Consider the following 8,033-nt stretch of genomic DNA (forward strand, 5'->3'; position numbering starts at 1 on the left):
ATGATAAGCTCAAAGATACAGCATAGGAGAAAGCTCCTTATTGCTTAATCCTCAGCTCTCAAGCAAGCCAAGTGTAAAATCCTTTAATCAAATCTAATAACCTGGGATAATCTTCAAAATAATGACTGCAAGGAATAACACATTCCTGCATTCATTAAATCCTGAGATTTTCAAAAAATGGATTTTCTTTACCAGTGGTGTTAAAGGTATTTTCAGATGTTGCATTATGCATAACTTCCCGCAAGTAACAAATATTAAAACAAACAAAATTTATTACACATTCTGATTGTACTCAAACTAGCTTCCTCAACAGAATACAGCTATTTTCTGTATACAGGAGCAAGTGACGTGTAAGCGTAACCACACCAAACCCTGAAACATGATGCTTTTTGTGCTGAAAAAAATCAGAAGTATTCATGATGATTTATGAGAACAGAGTTATTAGGAAGAAAAGTGTCACTCTTGTCCTCGTTCCCTCAGAAGTTTTTTTTGTTGTTGCCAAATCGCCTTTGGGTGCTTTGGGCTCATATATATTCATCAACCCACAGCAGCATTTATTTCTAGGAAATTCTATCTACAAATACTTTAGAGAACTGAGAGCACTAAAGGCTGAAACATACTGCCTCACAGACAGCTTTCATGCCATTGACCACAACAAACCCTGTCTTAACATAAACCACCTCAGAGTCTAACAAGAGCTATCTATGCCCCCTCTACAACCGGCAGGTGACAGATGATGGACAACTTAGTCCTAACACCCTGGCCAACTTCTATTTTCAACAATTATACTTTTTCCTGTTGAAGTTGCTCTTTCAGATTAATTCAATTCTGAAGCATAATGAACACTGGAAAAAAAAATTCTCAGAAGCTGGCAAAATGATTTAATTTCATATTGTGAACAGATTTGTCTGTATTATGAACAAATTATCACAAAGATGTTTACTTTTCTGCTCACTCATCTGTTGTGAAGTGAGAATGTAGTATTTACACATTACAGAGTTAAACAGTTTTCAATCAAACGGTTATATCTGAATTTCACTAGCTGTTGGTATAAAGTGAGCAGTCGGCTATGGCATGTGATGTTATCCCTCTTTTCAGTGACTAGGTGTCTGAAACTAAAGATAGGGCAACAAACAATGATTACTGTCAGCATTATTTACATTCATCCTCATGTCATTCTGTTCACAAGCCAGTATGGCATTCGTAAGAAGGGTCATTGCCTCCAAACAGCCATGAAAATAAAAATCTCATTCATGAACACCGCAGAAAATTAGGCTGGAAGAAATCCCAGAGGGCATTAACTGGTCCACCCATGTCCCTGCCTGAGGCAGGATCCTTGGTGACATTCCTGATGAATATTTGTCAAACCTACTCTTAAACCAGCTCTAATGATAGAGTATCCACAACTCAACTTGAATCTTCCTTGCTGCAAGTCCTTTTCTCTTTCTATTTTCAAAATACATTTACAGAAGATACTCTCTTCTTTTCTTTAAATAGAGAAAAGGGGGGGGGATAATTAAAAATAATAATAAAATTAAATGAGGAAGAGACTATGTCCTCTTCAGCATTCTTTTGTTACCTTGAACAAGCCCAATTTGTTTGATATTTCCTTGTAGATCACACTTCTAGCTGTTCTCAGCTAGAGAACAGGTTATCTTTTTCTTCTCTTTCTTGAAGGACAGCACCAAAAATGGCACAATTCTTCATCTAAGGCCACCCTTTCACTACATAGAAGAACTGCATTACATCGCAGACTGTGCTCCTGTTCACATGTCCCCTGTGACACTAAATGGTTTGCAACATCTTGCTGTCATTCACCTGTGTTTAGTTTGCAGTTCTCTATAACCTCTCTACCTATCTCTGAAGGTCCAGATAGTTTTCTCATCCTATATTCATAGACTTGATTATTCCTACATAAATGTAGCCATTCCCTATTAAATACTATTCTCATTTTTCAGATCATACCTCCATTCTGTCAAGATAATTTTGAATTATGGTCTGTATCACACTGATAGGGATTCTTATCTCCATATTCTCTCCATTGTACATGTCACTAACACAAACACTGGGCACAGCCAAAATCAGAGGACACCCCTGAAGAGCTTCACTGACACTATCTTTTCTTTCAACATGAAGTGTTTGTGTGTTAAGTTGTTCTGAGATTACTAATCAGTGTACGGTCATCTCCCCTAGACCATACATCCCTAGTGTCCATCCACATTCTACGCCCACTGAGTATCCTACTTATCTCCAAGCACTCTCAGAAAAAAAGAAGAAAAAAAAAAAAAGAAAAAATGCTAAGGGCTGCTAAAATTGCTTCGACAAAAAACTTCTCATGATCATTTTGGCTGTGTTCTTCTACTCTAGGCAGGCATTTCACTCGTTGGGCACTGGTATTAATAGTGCTGTCCACCTGATGGCAAGTGAAGATCAATACAGAATAAAGCATTCATCGCTTCAGGCTTCTCCAAATCTTCTGTCTATTAAATGTCAACGTCTGGACTTCTCATAACTAATGCACCTTGCTATTTCATCTCACTTTATGTCTTGACCTTTTTGATTAGGTCAATGAGAGTTCTTGCAATGCCTTTATTCCCCTTCTTAGTAGCCTGACCTAGTTTCTACTTTCTGTATGCTTTCCTCCTGTGTTTGAAGTCAATGAAAGGCTCGTAATTTAGCCAAGCTGATCTCTTACTGACTCCTTATCTCTCCTCCACAAGGAGAGAGCCTTATTAATATTCCTCTTTAAGAAACTGCCAGCTTTCTTAAATCCCCTGTTCCATCAGGCTTGCCTCCCAGGCAACACCTACAAATTTTATGAGTGTTGAAGTCTTCCTGCTTGAAAACTATTGTTACGGTTTTGCTACTTACCTTCCTTCAAGTCCTATGAATCATAGATGTATCATTTCATGATCATTCTCACCTAACCTGGCCTTTGTCTAGACACTACCAAATGAAATGTCTATTCCGATTGTTCAGTATCTAATCAAAGTTCATCCTATTCTAGTTATCTTAATCATCTTTAGCAAAGTCCACCAGAAGCATATTCAAAGAGCTTTCTAAACAGACTCTCTGAAATACATTTCTAATAACCTCCATAAAGACTTAGAGCTCTTTCTGCTTATTCTTCATCCTTCTTGCATTACAGTGATTGCTATCCAGTCTTATGACTTTACAAAGAACAACCCAGCCTGGTTTTTACATCCATTTAAGTCATCACTGTTTATGCTACTTCTGGGACTGACTAATTCCAAGTCGAATATCTTCACTGGTCTCCATTTTTATTCATCACCATGTCAAACGTCATTGTTGGGTAAGGAAAACAAAAGCTTCCTGGTACGTAGCCATGCATTTACTTCCAAGATGCATGTTGGCATTCCCTGTACACCTGCCCCAGACTGAATGGCATGACAGTAATACCAGCTGTGCCCTTTTTTTTCTCATCCTTGCCTCTCCCCAGCAACCTTATGACCACTTTGACCTGCAGTGCTGAAACGTTCACTGGAGAGAATAAAAGCCCCACAAAAGAGGAAACCTGAACAAGTCACTGAAATTGAAACTTGTGTCTGTATGGCTGACCACAGCAGATTGACTTCAACAGTTCAGTTCAGTGAAAGTGTTTAGCTGCTGAAGAGAGGCAGGACGATCCAACAGCTGCACCACGAAGGGACAGAAGATAGGACAATGGAAGAGGGAAAAAGAATTCACAGGGAGAGTGGTGCTCTCTGGATTTGGAGACTTTCAAACTGGACAGGCCAAGGCCCTGGTCCCTGAAGAGGCCAAAACGTGTTCTATCAAAGTCTGGAGCGCTGATTCTACTTTTTGCCTTGTTCCCTTCTTTCGTAACCCTGACTTTTACTATCCACACAGTCAGTGTCATCAAGGTTTCTGCCACATTTCACATCCCCCAGCACCGTCTCCCTGTTTGTAAGCATGAGGTTCAGCAGAGTGTTTCCCTACTCATCAGCTTCTCAATCATCTGTGTCAAGAAGCAGCCATCAGTGCCCTCCAGAAAGCTGCTGGATTGCTTGTGCCCTGCTGCATGGCCTTTGCAGCAGATACCATGGTGGCTTAAGTCCACTGTGAGATTTAGGGCTTGTGAATGTCAGGTTTCTGCCAATTTTTTGAAGAAAGTCTCATTTACCTTATTTTTCCTTCATCCTGTGAATTCAATGTATTCTGTGAAAATTAATAGAAAAACTCAGCAAAGATGGAAATGCGTTTACAGATCCATAGCAAGTCTAGAGCCTTGTGTGTTACTTATTAAAAAACTGCAATCAGGAGGAGATGGAATGAAAAGACAAATTTAGGGACTCTTTTCGCTGAAGATGGGGTCATAAAAGACTTTCTTATTAAAAACCAGACAGGTTATAACTATTAAAAAGCAAGTTCCTGAGCTCTACTGGGATGGATTTGACACCACAGAAGTCAAGATATATACAGATAAGCATATATCAAGCAGCAAAAGAAACAGTTACACAGAACCCTAGAGAAAGGCCAGGAAGATATATCAATAAGCATATGTAAGCAAAATTGTGGAAAAAATGCAATAGAGACATATTTGATGTATTTTGCAAAGGGTGGAAAGCAGGAAGCAATGCCAGAAACACAGCAATCAGCACAAGTACAGGAAACGTTCCTGTTCAAGCCTGCACAGGCAATGGAAAAAAGGTTATGCTGTTGTGGAACGCTTATGCTCCAGTATACCAACAAATCAGTAAGATATGTTCTAAACACAGAAAGGATTTTTAAACATTGTTCTTAAGAGATCTTGTTAATTAAATAGTATTCCAATAACACACCTAACACATACAAGATGGACACAGAGGAACAAGTATAGCTAAAGAAGGCAACCAAATTAAGCACATTGGGAACTGCTAGGTTTCACCAAAAGAGTATCCTATGACTCAACACAGTATATCAGCAAAACCACGGGAGTTCAGAAAAGATGTGGAGCCTGTGGCATCTGCTATACAAAAGCAAGAGTCGTTATTCGGAGAAGAGCCAAATCAGCAGATTTTACTTCTCCTGGGCTACACCAGTGAAGCAAGGAGGAAGGCAATGTTATATCAAAATTAAAAAAATATTTGCATGCCATCTAGAGAAGCTGCTGAATATTCCTCATACAGTTTTCTAAAACAGGTTAGATAAGTGTCATATGTTGACAGCTTGGGTATACTTATGCAACTCCATCAGAGGGAGGTGGCCCTCCAGCACATTTCCCTTGCACAGTAAGTTCTATTGCAGTAGACACCATTTTCTTCACCTTGGAAGAACTCTGGACTGTTATCTTGGACTGCACAGTTTTCAATTCTGATATGCAATTGGTCAAAAAGTTGCAACAGTGTCAAAATTAATAAGAGAAGGAGCTGAGCATTCCCTTTCCCTCATGACGAGGCCATGGGATGCAGCAAATAATCCACAATGGCACTTTTTGCAGCTTCTGTGCCATGAGAGAAAGCCAAATGGGAAAACAGAGTACTAAATTGATAAGCAGAGGTGAATCCTTTACATCCATGCTAACCTCACCATTTAAGCATTCTATAGGAATATGTTTGTCTCCAAAGAAATTTCACTGGACAACAAGCCAGACATTGTGTATCTGAGAAATGTGAAAGGGCATACTGATGGCATAGGGTCCCATGAAACTCATTTTCAAGTTATATTACATGTGTCAAGACTAGAAGATAAAACAGTTCAAAAATCAGAGGTGTAAGTGTAAGCTTTCTGCAAAGCTCAGAGAACCTGTGCTAGATTGGCAAATGCGTGTTGATGCTACAGAACCAGAAGAGCCCAAGAAAAGAAGAACCTTTTGGCATCAGCAGCAAACAACAACTTTTGACCTGTTGAAACATCAAACTCTCCTCACAGAAGCAACAGGGAGGGTTGGGAACAGTGCTGCTGGGAGCCATAGAGCACGTTGTTTATTAGCCTCTTACACACCCACAGGTTTGAGAGCTACTTGAAGATGTGTACACAAATTGAAATAGATGGTACATTTGCTATATTGACCTAAGCAAGGATCTATGAATAACATTTCCAAGTTTCCTCTGGAGTTGCATTTTCAAAGCAGAAACTAATCAATGAGCACTGGCTGCAAGACCCAAAAAAGAAACTCTAACAGATATCACCACAGAGAGTTTTGCAAATATGGCAGTACTTCATCACAACTGAGGTTCAGCTTGGGTGCCATTAGTAATAGCAAAAACACTTTCAAGAGCAGCTAATGATCTGAAACAAGCAGTAAACCTGCATGCAAACATGATAAAAAGCTTTGCATTGAATCTGCAAGTCTGCAAGGTGAACCAGAAACAAATCACTTGAGAAGAAACATTGCAAATACAAGAAAATCAGCCTGTGCGCATATTTCTGCTATCAAAATACTAACACTGTTGTCTGGGATTCTTTTCAGGACTGAACAAACCAACTCCTACAGTGACAGAAAGGAAAATACCAGAATCAGAAAATCCCAATAAAGTGAGACAGTTCTCATTTGACCACAGATAAATGGAGGCATTAAAGAAATACTAACGTACCAAAAAATAAACAGAGATGCTGATAACAAAGCATTTCAAACAAATGAAGACAAGTGATTCCACAGTTAAAAAAAAAAAAAAAAAAGCGACAAAAATTTGGCAAAATGGACAGTGCTAAGCCAAGCTATCACGTTCCAGAAAGAATCTTTTCAATCATGTCACTAATGAGAGATGAAGACAAGATCTTTAAGGGAATCAAGCTTTGGAGAGTCCTCAGAATTTGACAGAATCAAGTAAAAGGGGCAGACACCTGGTAATCGTGTTCTGACAGCTCAGCAGCGTGCTGCCCCAGAGGACTGCAAAAAGTGACCTCCAAAGGCTGTGCCCCCGTCCTAAGGCACTGAGACACATTAAAGCTGCATAAAAGCCAACTAAAGGAGTAGAGCTTACTAGTTTAGTAATATTTCACTTAAAATCGGGTAGAAAGCAATCAAAAGACAGAGCAGTAAAGAGAGTTCTCCAGGAACAGAAGCCTCCTTTTCCCATGGTTTCTATATCATATATTTTGTTTTCTGCAAGATTTCATGTTCAAGTAAAGCAAACCAGCACTGACCCTGGCCAGAACGTTGCCTGTGAGCAAATGTTTCATGGCCTTTGAGAGTAGATTTGGACTAGATATAAGGATGGCATTTTTTACCACATTGTTTTTTTAATAATATTTAGGGAAACACTGGAAGAGGTAGACCAGAGAGGTGGTAGATGCCCCATCCCTGGACACTTTCAAGTTCTGAGCAACCTGTTGGAGATTATTGCAGGGCGTTAGGCTAGATGACCTTTAAACGTCCCTTCCAATCCAAATCATTCTATGATTCTATAATCCTTACAAAAAATCCTTCCTTTAAATAAAATTCTCTTTGCTGGTGAAAGGGTACAGCCAAGAGGCGTTTGTTTTCTGTCACTGTTACACAAGAACCACTCTTGTTAAACAGAGTTCAAAAATTATGAATGTGATTAAAGAGATATTTCATAGCAAACTTCTGCACTGACTGCACACTGCTCCTGTAGTCCAAGTCACTCCCTTTAGTACTCTATAACAAGAATGAGTTAAGTTTACATCATTCCTTATTACTGCTGCAATCATAGTCTTGAGACAAGATTCATATTAGCCATTTTCTGCTCTTGTTGCATCATTCATCAAGAAAATGAGGAATAAGAATTTCAGCACCTAATATGCTCTGTGAGTTATATGACTGTGCCAGGATTATTCTTCAGCTTTTCTGATCATTGGTAGTTCTCTATCCTACCTTTCCCTGCATACATCTGCTTAAGAGCTGACTTATAACCTGCCATCACTTCATTTTCCTAGGGGCACCCTTCACTTCTGGATCTGACCAAGCTGTGACACCTCATAAGCAACCAACAGAAGAGAGTAAATCTATTAATGAAACATAATACAGCCATAAATCTGTAACCAGCTGCGCTGGTTTTGGCTGGGATGGAGTTAATTTTCTTCACAGTAGCTGTTACAGGGCTGAGTTTTGGATTTGTGCTGGAAAC

Source organism: Falco naumanni, chromosome 4 (assembly GCF_017639655.2).
Source record: "Falco naumanni isolate bFalNau1 chromosome 4, bFalNau1.pat, whole genome shotgun sequence".
In the NCBI taxonomy this organism is placed as follows: domain Eukaryota; kingdom Metazoa; phylum Chordata; class Aves; order Falconiformes; family Falconidae; genus Falco; species Falco naumanni.